Consider the following 19,298-nt stretch of genomic DNA (forward strand, 5'->3'; position numbering starts at 1 on the left):
GACAGGGCATTGTAGGAGATGCAGAGCAAGCAATGCTGTCCCTGCACGCTAGGACATCCCCAACAATTAGCATGTTATGCGAAACCAGCTCCAAGCTAAATGTAATATCAAATGTGCGTTCAAAGACAGAGGCAAGTTACTCTGCACAGGGATGTTTCAAAGTGCCTTCCAACCAAAGAGAAATCGCACTCATGTGAGTTCTTCAGGCTTCTCCAAAGAAGCAGGAAAAAAGGACTGCAGCAGCAGCATTTAAAGCGCAGTCACAAAATCAGATGCCTCCTACACTGCCCATGAATAACATTCCTGTAACTAGCCCCACAGGATCAAGCGAGGCTGCTCTCACTTCTTGAGTTAGACAAATTCAAATGCCACACTCCCTCCTTTCATGTTACATTAGATTTTCTTCACCTTGCTACAATATTAAATAAATATTCTCTCAGATCCCTAAGGTCAGGTCTCTGTTTCTGTCCTAGACTCATCTCTTAGAGTAAGGGTGCAAAAATGACTGCACAGACCAACACAGAATTTTACATCTTACTAGTTCCACTGACAAAACACCTCCTTTGTTCCTATCACCCTACCCCTCTTCAGTCACAAGGATCACACATTCTCCTCTTCAGCCAAGGTTACACGTATTGTAATCATGTCTTTGACCATCTTTTAGACAATTTTAGTTTCACTACAAATCCAAGCAGGGATTTGGGAACCCATCACTGTTAACAGCTGTGACCTTCCATGTGGAGAAAGGAAGAGTGCCTGATTCAAACACAGGGGCAGAGGAGCCTGTCACAGAACCAGTAGTATCATAGAATAGTTAGGGCTGGAAAGGACCTTAACTGGCAAACACTTCTGAAACACAAATCGGCACAAGCAAACAGCAGGGACAAAGAGCACCTACAACTAAAACTGCTTTATGAATGGAACACTAACCATGGATTATTTTAGCGCTATCCCAAATCCTCAAGTGGGAAAGTTCTGTTGCTAATCGTTAGACCACACATCTGCTGTTTGCTGAGAACATATGGCACAATTGTAACGGGAACTGCTGAATAAAGTAATATAGCACTTTATTTGGATAATAAGGCATAACTTGAGTGGCACTTGCACTGTTCAGCATCATGTGGTAACCACATACAAGTTCCTGTCCCACCAAGTATCGGGATTTTGGCACATTTCCTTGGTCCCCCTGTATTTGTATTTTTTCCCTTCTGAATACATAGATAGCACACAAAGTCCTTCAACAGACCAAATAAGACACAAGTAAAGGACACCTCACACTCTCTGGGTTAGCTGGCAATAGCAGGCTCACCTCCGGAGAAAAGAAATATTTTCAGGGTTATCTTTGTTTTGATAAAACATTTTTTAGTCTCTAGGTAACAGCATCGAACTTACAATCTGGCCTGAAAGTCTGTAACAAACTCTGAAACCAAAATAGGCCCATCCAAAACCCATTTAAGAGTGTGCTAATCAATTTTAAACGTATGAATGAATGTAAGTGGTTTCATATTTACTTGAACTTGTTACTACTCGTGTCCTCTACCACCACTCACACCTCTTCATGCAAGACACTCATGAATAAACTGCGCAATAGTGTCCATTGTTAAGTCCACCCCTCGATCACGGGCCCATCTGTATGTTGCATCTCTGCCCTGATGGCCTGAAGTGTCATGGGCCCACCGGGCCAAAAATAATTCACCCTTACGTTGCCAATTTAAGTCCATCTGAGCCACTTCAATCTTAGCAGCTTTATCCACTTGTTGGTTGTTCTGGTGTTCCTCAGTGGCCCGACTCTTGGGTACATGGGCATCTACCCACAGTGCAGCAGCCCAGATGGGTTTACCTCTGCTTTGCCAGTTGCTCTGCTTCCATTGCTGCAACCACCCCCACAGGGCATTTGCCACCATCCATGAGTCAGTATAAAGTACTGGCCACTTTTCTCGTTCAGCAGTGTCCAGGACCAGCTGGATGGCTTTCACCTCCGCAAACTGACTCGATTCACTCTCTCCTTCAGCAGCTTCTGCAATTTGTAATTGAGGACTCAATGCATCTGCCTTCCATCTCCGATGCTTTCCCACAATACAGCAGGACCCACCAGTAAACAAGGCATACTGTTCTCCACTTTCTGACAGTTCATTATATGGTGGGGCCTCTTCAGCACGCATCACCTCCTCCTCTGGTGCCATTCCAAAATCTTTGCCCTCTGGCCAGTCCATGATGACTTCTACAATGCCTGGGAGACTGGAATTTCCTGTTCGAGCTCGTTGGGTAATTAGTGAAACCCACTTACTCCATGTAGCATCGGTTGCATGATGTGTAGAGGAGACCCTGCCTTTGAACATCCAGCCCAGCACGGGCAACCGGGGTGCCAGGAGGAGCTGTGCTTCAGTGCCAATCACTTCTGAAGCAGCTCAAACCCCTTCATAGGCTGCCAGTATCTCTTCTTTGCTTTTCCCCTTGCGTACAGGGGCAACCGATATTGCCACGAATTGGTACTCTGGTGTAGCTGCTGCACTTGGAGTTGTATTAGCTGCACTGTCTGTTGCAGTCGAAGACTGGGTAGCTACTGTACTTGTCACTGGGGCTGGTGTAGCTGCTGTGCTTGGAGCTGAGGAATTCCAAAACCCCACCTCCAAAAAAATCATCACCTATTCAAGACTTCTCAGACTTTTTTCATCCACATATCCTGAGTGGTTTGTAGATTTCACCTAACCACACTCACCTTACAGATAATGACATTACAGAAGGGTAAATTGAGACAAAGGTTACAAGGTTCTCACTGACGGTCAAGCATCGAAACAGCAATAAGAGTTGAAAGTAGTTTCCCACTTCGGAATCTGAGGGAAGATTTCACAAACTTGGGAACTTTTAGAATCACATTCATTGATAAAAATAAGAGTAAAAAATTAGCAGTTGTGTGTACATGTCTGTGTGCAGATCTCCTAAGCTAAATTTACTTCTTCTGCAGCAAAGTAGATGCAAGTCTCAATTTTTCAGTATTTTCTTTCCTCTAAAGACTAGGGGAAAGCTTGCTGAATCTTATTTGGGAAGGGCAAAGTTCAGACAGCTCATTTAGTCCATTACAAACCTCCCTATCAAATTACAACTGTAGTTTGAATGAAAGAACAGGTCGATATGTACTGTTTGGCCTCTTCCATAAGCAAATAAAGAGGTCTGTCTTCCCAAAATAGTTGTTGATAAAGAAAACCCATTCTGGCAAAGGAAGCTAATACACTGTGGATTTAAACAGGAGAAAGAATTACTGTATCTTCATTTTTTACTTAAAATAAATTAATTATTTGCAGAATGAGTTGTCTGTAATTGGCATATGATGCCAGATGCTAAATTTTGTATGTTCCTTCACTCTCTCTTAGTAATATATAGGTGTGCATACTGAACACTAAAAGCGGTAGCTACTTCAGTGTTCTAAAGAAGCCAACTTCCCCAAACAAAAATAAGAAAATACCACCTTTCTACTTCAAATAAGAAAAAAAAGCAAAGCACCTCAAAGTCTTATTGCAAGTACTGTCATATGATACTCGTTCAAGTTACAAAATCTAGCTCAAAAGTCCTCTCCTTCTTTTACAATATGGCTTTACCTATATTTCTCTGACGCAGGTTGTCCATCATAAGACTTACTACAGAATTTAGCAGTAGATGAAGAAAAGTAATGAAAAAAACTTCTTAGATTCAGAGTATTAAATTTAATCACTTTTTAAACCAAAATATAAATAAACAGAGCAGCAGGATATGGAAAATTATGCTGCTGCATGTCTTGTCCATGCAAATTAGAGTGCACAGTTTTAGGGTGGTTTGGGTTTTTCTTTTTGCAATTAAAAACTGTTTCTTGAACAAGTACCACCAGCTGTGGCCTATTTCCGTCCACCCAAAGGTAAACAGTTCAACTGGGTTTCAGCTCCAGCCATTCAAAGGTTCTCCTGGGTGGTGCAAGATAGATTTGTAGAAATTAAAAAGTAAGCACCAGAAGCACAGTCAGCCATCACAAGACAGGAAGCAGAAACAGCAGAGGTATCAAGAGAGGTTACAGTTAAGAATCCTATGAGGACCCTGAGGAAGAGGAAGAAAAAAAAAGAAAAAGAAAAAAATATGATAAGGGAAAATGAGTTTTGTACTCGAGACTGAGCTTAGAGATGAGAGTTCAGTACATTTGAAGAGACAAAGACTACAGGATTTGAGAGAGAAAACCCTTTATGCTAACAGGAAAGCAGAGGCAGAATTTTGTTTGCCTCACTGTATTTTTAGAAGTTCACCTCTCTCCATTCCGCCCCCTTTCAGCTGCCTGTGCACAAATATCAGCACTTAGAGGGAGCTCACAAAAAATGAACTGAACACTGCACTTCTACATCTGCATAGATTAGACTAAGGAAACAAAGCCTGATTCACTTTCCAAAACTCACAGTAATTTGACCAATTTCAGCAGCACACAAAGCATTATTAAAATGGTATTAAAGTGTTATTAAACCAGCATAACCTCACACCATAGCTCAGTATCATACATCTCCTTTATTTGCTACTGCTCCTTCTCCTCCATCCCAAGCCCACATCCTCACAGCCCTTTAATTTTGTCTTTCATCTCTACACCCTTAAATTCCATATTCCAAGTGGTTTTCTGGACACAATTTTTCTTCTTCAAAACAGCTACTTTGCTATTGAGGCTGTAATCCTTTAAAAGCTGTCCCACTGAAGTGAGTGATCCCAGCATCGCCTACCTCACAAACGTCAAGCAGGACACTCAGAGGAGAAGATAAGTATCAACAGTCCTATCTTTTCCTACAAACTGCGGGGAACTTTAAATTTTCTTTTCTTTTTTTTTTTTTTGTGTTCTTGAAAAACATCCCCAAAAAAAAGGAATTAAAAAAAAATTATCTTGTTTCTTAACAATACTGTTTTTAAGCTAAATCAGTTTATTTCGGTCTGCTGTATACTGAAGCAATAATCCTTGTTGGCCGAGCCAGTTGTCTTTTTTTACGTATTTGTTTTATGGGTCAGCCTCCAAACTAAACATCAATTAGACTTCAGACCTCACACTTTTTGTTTTAGCACCTTAGTACAACTCTTACAGCTATCAAGGATTAAGACATCTAGAAGCCAAAGACCGATTATTTGTTGAAAGCCCCACCTGCATAACAGCACATTAGACTTACTTAAAACTGACAAGTATTTTCACAAGAAACAAATTCTACTATAAATGAAGAGTCAGCACAGACAGATGTGATGCACAGAAGCATAAGGAATTGCTGCACCAAATAGTAACAGAAACATTCCACCTCACTCTTAAAACCTAGCAACCCTCTCATCCAATCTGCCATCATAAAAATCTGTCATCATAAAACCTGCCATCATTCATAAAACACACACACATTGCTGAGGCGAGCAGCTCGAGAGAGGACTCCGTCAACACCGGAGCGGGGGGAAGCTCAGCGTCCAGGAGCCTCAGCTCAGAGCGGCAAGAGCCACCGAGGGAGCCTCAAGTCCTCCACAGGAGTTGCCCAGGAGCCGGCAGCGCGCCTAACGCGAGCAGCTGACCCACAGGGGGCGGAGCCAGGAGGGGCGGCACCAGCCCTGACTGCTTAAAAACCCGCCTCAGGGAGCGCGTGCCAGAGGCAGTTTGCGCGGGCAGGCGAGCGTTATGATGAGCACTCGCCTCATGAGCAGGGCCCGGTCCGGGAGCTCTGCTCTGGCTGCCACGGCGGTGGCAGCGTAGGCACCCAGACAGAGCCAGTGAGAGGGGAGGCTGCAGTGCAGAGCTCGGGGTGTAGAGAGTGCCTGCACTGGTCTGGTGAGGGGAGGGTGCGCAACGGGCAGGGCTGCGCTCGGTGCTCCCTGGTGGAGGTCCTCCTGCAGCAGGGGCTGAGCTGCGGGACGCTGTCAGTAGGATGAAAGATGTCAGGGAAGCTGAGAGGAAGCAGGACTGCTTGCTCCAGGCCCAAACGGTGCAGGGGCCTAAAGTGTCCACTGTAGCTCATGGAGGAAGGAAGGAAGCAAGCCGTTAACCCAGGAAGCTAGGAAACAGCAACAAAAAAGAATAAAAAAAAGGAGTAAGAGGACAGTGGGATTGAGTGCGCCCTCAGCAAGTTTGCCGATGACACCAAGCTGTGTGGTTCAGTTGATACGCTGGAGGGAAGGAATGCCATCCAGAGGGACCTCGACACGCTTGTGAGGTGGGCTGATGCCAACCTCATGAAGTTTAACCATACTTAGTGCATGGTCCTACACCTGGTTTGGAGCAATCCCAAGCACAGCTACCGGCTGCGGCAGAGAAGTGATTCAGAGCAGCCCTGCAGAGAAGGACTTGGGGGTGTTGGTCAACGAGTAAATGAACATGAGCCGGCTGCCGTGTGCGCTTGCAGCCCAGAAAGCCAACCGTATCCTGGGCTGCATCAAAAGCAGTGTGACCAGCAGGTCGAAGGAAGGGATCCTGCCCCTCTACTCTGCTCTTGTGAGACGTCTCTTGGAGTGTTGTGTGCAGTTCTGGTGTCCTCAACATAAAAAGGACATAGAACTGCTGGGACAAGTCCAGAGAAGGGCCACGAGGATGATCACGGGACTGGAGCACCTCCCATATGAACACAGGCTGAGAAAGCTGGGTCTGTTCAGCCTGGAGAAGAGAAGGCTGCGTGGAGACCTCATAGCAGCCTTCCAGCATCTGAAGGGGGCCTACAGGAATGCTGGAGAGGGACTCTTCACTAGGGACTGTAGTGATAGGACAGGGGGGGAATGGGTTAAACGTTAAACAGGGGAAGTTTTGATTGGATATAAGGAAGAAGTTCTTTACTGTCAGGGTGGTGAGGCACTGGAATTGGTTGCCCAGGGAAGTTGTGAATGCTCCATCCCTAGCAGTGTTCAAGGCCAGGTTGGGCAGAGCTTTGGGTGATATGGTTTAGTGTGAAGTGTCCCTGCCCATGGCAGGGGGGTTGGAACTAGATGATCTTAAGGTCTTTTCCAACCCTAACTATTCTATGATTCTATTCTGTGATTCTGTGCCAGCTGATAAATAGTCAGAGTCTCTTGTTTGAACCTTATTACAGATTTCAAATTAAAACCTGAAAATAATGTTTTTTTGATATTTGAATGGTACCAAGCATGGGGACAAATAGGTTTTGGAAAATCCAAAATAACATGTTTTGCTAACTAATTTTGCATGACAAGATGGGTACATCACAGCAAGAAATTACGGTGTTGTAAAGGGTCATCTTTGCATCTTCTAGTTATTTCCTCCAAAGGACTTCTTGCTTGTATACCTATATAACCAAACACCCATTGATTGACATGTTAGTACATACTTCATTGGAAGTGTGCTGGCTTCATTAAATATACCCAAAATCTGTAAAGGATGCAATTTCAGACCGCATTCTGACCAGTTTATTTCTGGCCAGTGACCAGGGGGGTCTCAAGCCCTGGTCACTGGCCAGAAATCCAACAAAATCTTGCTGGATTTGCCTCCTATGTCTCTGCATTCTCTTATTCACTGGGTTCTGTGACAGGTACACCTGCCATGACAAAAGCCCATGAAAGCTTCCCCCCAGAGATAAGAGCTTGGGAAAACTTCCTGCATGTGCAGCTCTTGTGCAACCCATGTGGTGGTGGTCAGGAGGGACAGGGTTGAGGAAGACGGGGTCCTGAGCCAGTGAGGGGCTGCCTGACCATATTTGACCAGGGCATAAACAGAGCGCCACTGGAGACCCCTTTTGAATCAGTCCTCTTCAGTGCTTTGGGCTTGCAGCTGGGGACTCTTTTCTTGGGTCAGGATGGCAGCTAAGGAGGCTGGTGAAGGTTGAAAGCTCTCCCTTTAAGAGGTGAGTGATTTCACACTTTGCATCATATGCCATAAGCTTAAAGATTCAGCAGTGTAGTGTAGAATCCGTGTGACATCCCCAATCTGTAGCCAATGTTAGTAAATCTTGAATTGAGTTTGAAGAATACATTTCAATTAGCCTCAACTTACTGGTTCTGAGACAGGTTCCTGTGCCCCTGTGTTTGAGTCAGGCAGTCTTTCATTTTACACATGGAAAGTCACAGCTGTTAACAGTGATGGGTTCCCAAATCCCTGCTTGGATTTGTAGTGAAACTAAAATTGTCTAAAAGATGGTCAAAGAAATTATTACAATACGTGTAACCTTGGCTGAAGAGGAGAATGTGTGATCCTTGTGACTGAAGAGGGGTAGGGTGATAGGAACAAAGGAGGTGTTTTGTCAGTGGAACTAGTAAGATGTAAAATTCTGTGTTGGTCTGTGCAGTCATTTTTGCACCCTTACTCTAAGAGATGAGTCTAGGACAGAAACAGAGACCTGACCTTAGGGATCTGAGAGAATATTTATTTAATATTGTAGCAAGGTGAAGAAAATCTAATGTAACATGAAAGGAGGGAGTGTGGCATTTGAATTTGTCTAACTCAAGAAGTGAGAGCAGCCTCGCTTGATCCTGTGGGGCTAGTTACAGGAATGTTATTCATGGGCAGTGTAGGAGGCATCTGATTTTGTGACTGCGCTTTAAATGCTGCTGCTGCAGTCCTTTTTTCCTGCTTCTTTGGAGAAGCCTGAAGAACTCACATGAGTGCGATTTCTCTTTGGTTGGAAGGCACTTTGAAACATCCCTGTGCAGAGTAACTTGCCTCTGTCTTTGAACGCACATTTGATACTACATTTAGCTTGGAGCTGGTTTCGCATAACATGCTAATTGTTGGGGATGTCCTAGCGTGCAGGGACAGCATTGCTTGCTCTGCATCTCCTACAATGCCCTGTCCTTGGGCCCCAGCCTTCAGGGATCTGTGGCTGTCTTGTCAGAGAAATGTGCCTCCTCCTCTTCCAAGTCTTAGGGCATTTCCTTCTTCTATCTGCAGAATGTCCTCCTGCAGGTAGCAGCTGTGCAGGTGCCTCAGATACTTCTTCATCAAGTCAGGATTTTCCTTCAGCCGACAGATGAGCTCGTAGGTCTTGCAGCAGGAGTCGTCCTGGCAGCATGTCCCTGGAGGAGCTGAGGGTGTCTGGCCCATCTCCTGCAAATGACAGGGCAGGGAGAATGGTGAAAAGGGCAGGAGCCTCCTCGGGTTGAGAGCCCTCTGGCTGGGCTTGGTCTCTCCTGGAGAAAGTCAAGTTTGGTTAGGCTTTGCTGGGCAGCGGGATGTGCAAAAAAGCCCTCCTCGGGCAGGCTCTGCCTTCTTCCTGTCATGGGTCAGTGTGTCCTCATTTCTTCCTCTGCAGCCAAGACCCGTCTCAGCCTCCTGCGGTTGGTCAAAGGGCTCTGGAAGAGGCAGATGACATAGGGCACTTGCCCAGGCTTTCTTCTCCACATGGGCTGTTAGTCCTTACCCTGCCTGCACATTGGCCCAAGGCTTTGGTGGGTCCTGGCTCCCAGCCATCTGGCAGCATCCCATTTAGCTGACCCCACCACTCACCTCTCTCTGGTGTCTCTTGGCTTTCCTGCAAAGGCACCATATAAGCAAAACCCCGCTGAGGAGCAGGCACAGGCACGACCAGCTCAATAAGGTCACCTCCAGGGACCCCAGGCCTCCAGTCACTGGGGTGGAGGAGGGCAGGAGCGGCTCCTCAGGGCTCCCTGTGCCAATGCCCTGGTCCTGGCGAGGCACATCCCCCATGAGGGTGGCCCAGGCAGGATGGTTGGAAAGGCTGAGGCTGCCGGGGAAGAGACTGGCCATGCAGAGAGCAAGGACAAGGGACCGCTGCAGGCTGAGTATCCCCCGCTGCTCCCTGGTGAACTGCAGTCTCTGCACCAGCAATCTCATGCTATCACCCCGATGGGAGCTCAGCCAGTCACGAGCAGTGCTGGGGTGATGGCGTCAGCAGTTGCCCCCTTCCATGCTGTCAACAAATGCCCTGTGATGTCATAATGCCTTTACCTGGAACCCAGTAGCTAGGGAAGGTCAAGGCAAAGATGGAGGGTACAAGCATTTGCGTATCTCAGCTTGCTGCTTTGACTCTGCCCTGGGGGAGTGGGCCTGAGCTCCGAGGGGTTTGTGCTGTGCTCCTCAGTGCTTATTGAGGAGGAGCTGTGCTAGGGCAGGGGCCTTGCCTGGGTACTTGCATGCAGGTAGCTGCCCATTAGATAATTTCATCTTGTTTTCTGAAAATGAATAATCAGAGAACCATAGGATGGTCTGGGTTAGAAGGAACCTTCAAGATCATCTGCTTCTGATGCAGGGCCACCTCCTGCTAGACCAGGTTCCACAAAGCCCTGTCCAACCTGAGCTTGAATGTTTCCAGGGATGGGGCAGCCACAGCTTCTCTGGGCAACCTGTGTCAGTGTTTCTGGGTTGTTTTGGTGGTGTGTTTTGTTGTTTTTTTTTTTTTTTTTGTGTGTGGTGTTTTTTTTTTGTTGTTTGCATTTTTTGTTGTTTTTTTTTTTTCCTGTGTTTTTTTTTTTGTCCTTCCAACATCTAATCTGAGTTTCCTGTCTGTCAGTTTAAAGCCATTCCCCCTTGTCCTCTCACTACATGCCCTTGTAAAATGTCCCTCTCCAGATGTTTTGTAGTCTCCCTTTAGGCACTGGAAGGTTGCTCTAAGGTCTCTGCATAGCCTTCTCTTCTCCAGGCTGAACAAGCACAGCTGTCTCAACCTGTCTTCATAGCAGTGTTCCAGCCCTCGGTTTGTCCTTATAGCCCTCCTGTGTACTCACTTGAGCAGGTCCACATCACTCTTGTGTTGGGGGCCCCATAGGTGAATGCAGTACTGCAGGTGGGGTCTTAGGAGAGCGGAGTAGAAGGAGACAGTCCCCTCCCTTGGCCTGCTGGTCACGCTTCTTTTGATGCAGTGTGGCGTACAGTTGACTTTCTGGGCTGCAAGTACCCATTGCTGGATCATGCTGGGCTTCTTGTCAACCGATGCCCTCAAGCTGTTCTTCGCCGGGCTAATCTGAACCCAGCCTCTGCCCAGCCTGTAGCTGTGCTTGGGATTGCCCTGAGACAGGTGCAGGACCTTATACTTGGCCTTGTTGAACTTCATGAACCTTATTACAGATTTCAAATTGAAACTTGTAAATCATTTTTTTTAGATACATGAATGGTACAAAGCATGGGGAAAAATAGGTTTTGGAAAATGTGTAAAAGATTCCATACCACAGCACGTCATGGCCGGGGTGGGGGGTTACTGGGAGTTACCCGGAAGGACACGGGCTTCCGGGTGGAACTCGTTTTCTTGGCCGGTGGTATCGTATTCTCTTCCCTTGTTATTTTCCCTTATCATTGTTGTAGTTGATAGTAGCGGTGGTGATTTGTGTACATTGTTTGCTGGACTGTTCTTGTCTCAACCCGTGGGAGTTGCACTTTTTCGATCCTCCTCCCCGTTCCTCCGGGAGTGGGGAAGGGGAGAACCCCGGTGGGGGGGGGGACACGGACCTCGATTGTTGTCAGCTCAGCACCACTCACTGGGAGTGAGTGAACAAGTTACCTGACTGGGTTTAAACCACGACAGTTCTTTTTGGCGCCCAATGTGGGGCACGAGGGATTGAGAAAAGAACAGATCTGACTGGATTGATAGTCACTCGTCACAATGCTGATTTATTGGCTCTCAAGGTTGTTCCTCTTGATCTCACAGTTTCAGTATATCATATTTTACGTCCATCCGGTATTTGCTGCATTAGTGTTTTTCAAGTGTGGGTCTTGGGCTAAGGTTTTTATCCCATTGTACTTTATGGTAATGACTTGTAATACAATAGAATCATTGATCATGAAACTGATCTGGCTTATGTTCCCAGTGTGGTCACCACCTTTATACTTTGGGAGGTATATGATGGAGGTGCTTAGCAATTACACATCTTTCTTCTCCTTCTCAGGTGCTCAACCTGTGAAGGAGACATCCTTTTACCCTCCCAGTCGTCCCCCCAGACCATTTACATTTGAGAGTTTTGAATTTTTTGAATGGCATTTTAATGCTGTTGAGACTTGTTTGCTGATGGTGATGGGAATCACCATGCTAACACGCATACAGAGTGTGTTTTGCCCACTACTGATTTCAAGAGTTAAGCAGATTCAGGTTTGGGTCTTGTCTGGGGTCAAAAGACGATGTAGGAGGACCGAGAGATTTTCCCAGAGGCTGGGCAGCCATGAGTGGCAGGGTGTGTGGGATAGTATGGGCAAGTATCTAGGTCAGTGGGCCCCTCCAGTACTTTGGAATTTCACTACCGAACAACTGCAAAATCCAGAAGAATTAGTAAAACACTTAAATGAGGTGTGTGGTCATTCTGGCCATACCAGAGATGGACAAATCATGGCAACGTGCTGGGGCTTGGCCTATGCTTACAGGGCCTTGTTCAACACTATGCAGCACCTTCAAAAGGAAAAGAATGTCGGCGGATCTGAGGGCAAAGCAACAGTCGCTACTCAAACTTTGGCTGCAATGAACTGCGCAGCTACCCCAGCGGCAAGTACAGCAGCTGCTCAAACTTCAACTGCAACAGACAGCGCGGTTACCCCAGCTCCAAGCACAGCAGCTGCACCAACCCCAGCGACAAGTACAGTCGCTACTCAAACTTTGGCCTCAGTGAACAGAGCAGCTACCCCAGTGGCAAGTACAGGAGCTGCTCAAACTTCAGCTGCAACAGACAGCGCGGTTACCCCAGCTCCAAGCACAGCAGCTACACCACCCCCAGCAACAAGTACAGTTGCTACTCAAACCACAGTGATAATCACTGCAGCCAGACCAGAGGACCACTTCATACCAATATCGGTTGCCCCTGTATGCAAGAGAACAAGCAAAAAGGAGGCAAAAAGGGTGAAGCGAGATGAAGAACCAATGAATTCACCACCCGGTCCAGAATCTGATCAGGAGTCATCATCACATGATGAAGAAGAAGAAGAAGAGGTAACTTCTCGACCTCGGACCTCAACCGAGCTGCGGAATATGCGAAAAGATTTTACCCGTCAACCAGGGGAGCACATCATCACCTGGTTACTCTGATGCTGGGACAATGGGGCCGATGGTCACGAACTAGAAGGTACAGAAGCCAAGCAGCCGGGATCACTTGCTAGAGAAGGGGGAATTGACAAAGCAATTGCAAGAGAGAAAAAGTCCCTCAGCCTTTGGAGGAGGCTCTTGGCAGCTGTGAAAGAAAGGTTTCCGTACAAGGACGATGTTACGAGTCGTTCGGCCAAGTGGACTACTATAGACAAAGGCATCCAGTCTCTGAGGGAATCGGCCATCGTAGAGATGCTCTATCACATCAAGCCGAATAACGGGGATACACCTATAGATCCAGATGAAGTTGAATGTACACGACCCATGTGGCGAAAACTCACACGGAATGCACCGTCATCATATGCCCATTCATTGGCAACAGTAACCTGGAATGACATAGTACCACTAACAGTGGATGAAATGGTTCATAAACTCTGAGAGTTCGAAGACAACCTCACCCCTTCCATCATCTCAGCTGTGAAAAAACTTTCCCAGGACCTCGAACAACTGAGGGACGATCTATCTGATTTATCCAGCTCCTCATGTGTACCAACACACGTCTCAGCTATTAACAAAAGGCGTCCTGTTGTTCAAGAGAGGAGATACAGAAGGTATACGCCACGGGGTACCCTATGGTTTTACCTGCTGGATCACGGAGAAGACATGACAAAGTGGGATGGAAAACCTACTTCAGCTTTGGAGGAATGGGTGAGTGAACTGAAGAGGGGAGCAAGGGCCAAGACTGATTGTCCCATGAGAGCTACGGCTTCAGTCTCTGGTGAGCAGTTTCCCAGATGGAATGGAAGAGCTGATTTTACTCCAGCTCCTGTGATAATGAAGAATAATCCCTTTCAGCACGACTTAAGTGTCCAATGCTGTGACGACCATTAGAGGGGCCCTGCCTCCAGCCAGGTGGAGGTAGGGGACAATCGGATTTACTGGACTGTGTGGATCAGATGGCCTGGCACATCAGTCCCACAGAAGTATAAGGCTCTAGTAGATACCGGTGCACAGTGTACCCTGATGCCATCAGGCTGTCAAGGGGTGGAATCCATCTATATTTCTGGAGTAACAGGAGGATCCCAAGAGTTGACTGTGCTGGAGGCTGAAATCAGCCTGACTGGGAGGGAGTGGCAAAAGCACCCTATTGTGACTGGTCCAGAGGCTCCATGCATCCTTGGCATAGACTACCTCAAGAGAGGGTACTTCAAAGGCCCAAAAGGGTACCGGTGGGCTTTTGGTATTGCTGCTTTGGAGACTGAGGAAATTGAGCAGCTGTCCACCTTGCCTGGTCTCTCAGAAGATCCCTCTGCTGTGGGGTTGCTGAAAGTTGAAGAACAACAAGTGCCAATTGCGACCACAACAGTGAACCGGCGGCCATATCGCACCAACCTATACTCCCTGATTCCCATCCATCAGCTGATCCGTAGACTGGAGAGTCATGGGGTGATCAGCAGGACCCGCTCACCCTTTAATAGCCCCATATGGCCAGTGCGAAAGTCTAATGGAGAATGGAGACTAACAGTAGACTATCGTGGCCTGAATGAAGTCACACCACCATTGAGTGCTGCCGTACCGGACATGCTAGAACTTCAGTATGATCTAGAGTCAAAGGCAGCCAAGTGGTATGCCACGATTGATATTGCCAATGCATTTTTCTCCATTCCTTTGGCAGCAGAGTGCAGGCCACAGTTTGCTTTTATTTGGAGGGGTGTCCAGTTCACTTGGAACCGACTGCCCCAGGGGTGGAAACACAGCCCTACCATTTGCCACGGACTGATCCAGACTGCACTGGAACAGGGGCAAGCTCCAGAACACCTGCAATACATTGATGACATTATTGTGTGGGGCGATACAGCGGAAGAAGTTTTTGAGAAAGGGAGGAAAATAATCCAAATCCTGCTGAAAGCTGGTTTTGCCATAAAACGGAGTAAGGTCAAGGGACCTGCACAGGAGATTCGATTTTTGGGAATAAAATGGCAAGATGGACGTAGACAGATCCCCACAGATGTGATCAACAAGATAACAGCAATGTCTCCACCAACAAATAAGAAAGAAACACAAGCTTTCTTGGGTGCAGTGGGGTTCTGGAGAATGCACATCCCAAATTACAGTTCGATTGTAAGCCCTCTCTATCATGTGACCCGGAAGAAGAATGATTTTAAATGGGGCCCTGAGCAGCAACAAGCCTTTGAGCAAATTAAACGTGAGATAGTTCATGCAGTAGCCCTTGGACCAGTCCGGACCAGGCCAGATGTAAAAAATGTACTGTACACTGCAGCTGGGGAGAACGGTCCTACCTGGAGCCTCTGGCAGAAAGCTCCAGGGGAGACTCGAGGTCGACCCCTCGGCTTTTGGAGTCGGGGATATAAAGGATGTGAGGCCAGCTATACCCCAACTGAGAAAGAGATACTGGCAGCCTATGAAGGGGTTCGAGCTGCTTCGGAAGTGATTGGCACTGAAGCACAGCTCCTTCTGGCACCCCGGTTGCCCGTGCTGGGCTGGATGTTCAAAGGCAGGGTCTCCTCTACACATCATGCAACTGATGCTACATGGAGTAAATGGGCTGCACTAATTACACAACGAACTCGAATAGGAAATCCCAGTCGTCCAGGCATTCTAGAAGTCATCATGGACTGGCCAGAGGGCAAAGATTTTGGAATGTCACCAAAGGAGGAGGTGGTGCGCGCTGAAGAGGCCCCACCACATAATAAACTGTCAGAAAGTGAAAAGCAGTATGCCTTGTTTACTGATGGCTCTTGCCGTATTGTGGGAAAGCATCAGAGATGGAAGGCAGCTGTATGGAGTCCTGGACGACAAGTTTCAGAAACTGCTGACGGAGAGGGTGAATCGAATCAGTTTGCCGAGGTGAAAGCCATCCAGCTGGCCCTGGACATTGCTGAACGAGAAAAGTGGCCAGTACTTTATCTCTATACTGACTCATGGATGGTGGCAAATGCCCTGTGGGGGTGGTTGAAGCAATGGAAGCAGAGCAACTGGCAACGCAGAGGTAAACCCATCTGGGCTGCTGCACTGTGGAAAGATATTGCTGCCAGGGTGCAGAACCTGGTGGTGAAGGTACGTCATGTAGATGCCCATGTACCCAGGAGTGGGGCCACTGAGGAACAGCAGAACAACCAACAAGTGGATAAAGCGGCTAAGATTGAAGTGGCTCAGATGGACTTAGATTGGCAACATAAAGGTGAATTATTTTTGGCCCGGTGGGCCCATGACACTTCAGGCCATCAGGGCAAAGATGCAACATATAGATGGGCCTGTGATCGAGGGGTGGACTTAACAATGGACACTATTGCACAGGTTATTCATGAGTGTGAAACATGTGCTGCAATTAAACAAGGCAAGTGGTTAAAGCCTCTTTGGTATGGAGGACGATGGTTGAAGTATAAATACGGGGAGGCCTGGCAGATTGATTATATCACACTGCCACCAACCCGCCAAGGTACGCGCCGTGTGCTTACCATGGTGGAAGCAACCACCGGGTGACTGGAAACACATGCTGTGCCCCATGCCACTACCCGGAACACTATCCTGGGCCTTGAGAAACAGATTTTGTGGCGACACGGCACCCCAGAGAGAATTGAGTCAGACAATGGGACTCATTTCCGGAATAACCTTATAGATATTTGTGCCAAAGAGCATGGCACTGAGTGGGTATATCACATCCCCTACCATGCACCAGCCTCTGGGAAAATTGAACTGTACAATGGGCTGTTAAAAACCACACTGAGAGCAATGGGTGGGGGAACTTTCAAGCATTGGGATACACACTTACCAAAGGCCACCTGGTTGGTCAACACCAGAGGATCTGCCAACAGGGCTGGCCCAGCCCAGTCAGAACTTTTACATATTGTAGAGGGCTACAAAGTTCCCGTGGTGCATATGAAGAATTTGCTGGGGAAGACAGTCTGGGTAATTCCTGCTTCAGGTAAAGGCAAACCGACTCGTGGGATTGCTTTTGCTCAGGGACCTGGATATACTTGGTGGGTAATGCAGGAGGATGGGGAAGGCCGATGTATACCTCAAGGGGATTTGATTTTAGGGGAAAACAGCCAGTGAACTCAATTGTATGCTGTTGCCTGCTGTGTAATGCTTTTATAGCCCATCAACTAGATGTCTCCAGGTCACCAGCGACTAGCCCTGACTTCCCTCCAGCCATCGTCCCAACAGAGAATGAACTTTGAACATCATGGACCGAATGGACTCGGCAGCATTGTAGGGATTGGTCCATGCACTAAGAAAATGATCTTTTCCTCTTGGTCTGTATGTATATGGATATATATATATGGGAGAGCGATGGTGTATTGAAAATGTGGGATCTAAGCACGACGTGAATGGTATGGAATAAGGGGTGGATAATGTCCTGGGTTCAGCAGTAGCAGTCATGTATTTTTTCCTTTGTGGTAGCTGGTGACGTGATATGTTTTGACTTCCAGCCTGAGAACAGAATTGGTGAAGTCGATGTTCTAATTTGTTGCTAAGTGATGTTTACCCTGACCAAGGACTTTGTGAGGCTCATGCTCTGCCAGGGAGGAGGGGAAGCTGGGAGAAAGCAGAGACGGGGCGCCTGACTCGGGCTAGCCAGGGAGGTATTCCATACCACAGCATGTCATGGCCGGGGTGGGGGTGACTGGGAGTTACCCGGAAGGACACGGGCTTCCGGGTGGAACTCGTTTTCTTGGCCGGTGATATCGTATTCTCTTCCCTTGTTATTTTCCCTTATCATTGTTGTAGTTGATAGTAGCGGTGGTGATTTGTGTACATTGTTTGCTGGACTGTTCTTGTCTCAACCCGTGGGAGTTGCACTTTTTCGATCCTCCTCTCTGTTCCTCCGGGAGTGGGGAAGGGGAGAACCCCGGTGGGGGGGGGGACACGGACCTTGATTGTTGTCAGCTCGGCACCACTCACTGGGAGTGAGTGAACAAGTTACCTGACTGGGTTTAAACCAGGACAGGGAGACATTCCCTTATGCTCCCAGCCCACCCACCAGACCATTTACAGCATTATTTGAGAGTTCTGAAGGTTTTGAATGGCCTTTAGGTACCCTTGAGACCTGCTGGTTGGGATGGGGATCACCATGTTGTCATGCATACAGAGTGTGTTTTACCCATGACCGTTTTGTCTGATCTCAAGAGTTAAGCAGAGTTGGGTCTGGGCCTCGTCTGGGTTAGGCGACGACATAGGAGGACCAGGAGATTTTCCCCAAGGCTGGACAGCCATGAGTGGCAGGGTGTGTGGGAGAGTATGGGCAAGTATCTAGACCAGTGGGCCCCTCCAGTGCTCTGGAACTTCACCACTGAAGAAGTGCAGAATCCAGAAAAAATTAGTAAAACACTTAAATGAGGTGTGTTGTCATCCCAGTCATACCAGAGAGGGACAAATCATGGCAATGTGCCGGGGCTTGGCCTATGCTTACAGAGCCTTGTTGAACACTATCCAGCACCTTCAAAAGGAAAAAAATGTCTCTGGATCTGAGGACAAAGCAACAGACAGCGCAGGTACCTCAGCTCCACGCACAGCAGCTACACCACCCCCAGCAACAAGTACAGTAGCTACCCAAACTCCGACCACAACAGACAGCGCAGCTATTCCAACTCCCGGGTACCGCAGCTACACCAGCCCCAGTGACAAGTACAGTAGCTACCCAGTCTTCGACTGCAACAGGCAGTGCAGCTAATCCAACTCCAAGTGCAGCAGCTACACCAGAGGACCAATTCGTGGCAATATCGGTTGCCCCTGTACGCAAGGGGAAAAGCAAAGAAGAGATACTGGCAGCCTATGAAGGGGTTTGAGCTGCTTCAGAAGTGATTGGCACTGAAGCACAGCTCCTCCTGGCACCCCGGTTGCCCGTGCTGGGCTGGATGTTCAAAGGCAGGGTCTCCTCTACACATCATGCAACCGATGCTACATGGAGTAAGTGGGTTTCACTAATTACCCAACGAGCTCGAACAGGAAATTCCAGTCTCCAGGCATTGTAGAAGTCATCATGGACTGGCCAGAGGGCAAAGATTTTGGAATGGCACCAGAGGAGGAGGTGATGCGTGCTGAAGAGGCCCCACCATATAATGAACTGTCAGAAAGTGGAGAACAGTATGCCTTGTTTACTGGTGGGTCCTGCTGTATTGTGGGAAAGCATCGGAGATGGAAGGCAGCTGTATGGAGTCCTCAATGACAAATTGCAGAAGCTGCTGAAGGAGAGGGTGAACCGAGTCAGTTTGCGGAGGTGAAAGCCATCCAGCTGGTCCTGGACATTGCTGAACGAGAAAAGTGGCCAGTACTTTATACTGACTCATGGATGGTGGCAAATGCCCTGTGGGGGTGGTTGCAGCAATGGAAGCAGAGCAACTGGCAACG

At 47.7% G+C, this 19,298-nt stretch overlaps 1 protein-coding gene and 1 long non-coding RNA gene across 6 annotated transcripts in view; one reads left to right on the forward strand and one right to left on the reverse strand.

The window, feature by feature from the left end:
* The window catches only part of CCSER1 (coiled-coil serine rich protein 1), a 727,634-nt gene that overhangs the window by 39,357 nt on the left and 668,979 nt on the right, over positions 1-19,298 (forward strand). The gene's annotated exons all lie outside the window — the stretch shown is intronic.
* LOC133275450 (uncharacterized) lies at positions 8,320-9,548 on the reverse strand. Its single transcript, XR_009745532.1, has 2 exons — positions 9,413-9,548; positions 8,320-9,013 (listed from the first exon to the last, which is right to left on the reverse strand). It is a non-coding gene; the product is annotated as an uncharacterized LOC133275450 (long non-coding RNA).

Source organism: Pezoporus flaviventris, unplaced genomic scaffold, assembly GCF_033815535.1.
Source record: "Pezoporus flaviventris isolate CSIRO_AGI_PZ_B2104156 unplaced genomic scaffold, CSIRO_AGI_Pfla_v1 ptg000002l, whole genome shotgun sequence".
NCBI lineage: Eukaryota > Metazoa > Chordata > Aves > Psittaciformes > Psittacidae > Pezoporus > Pezoporus flaviventris.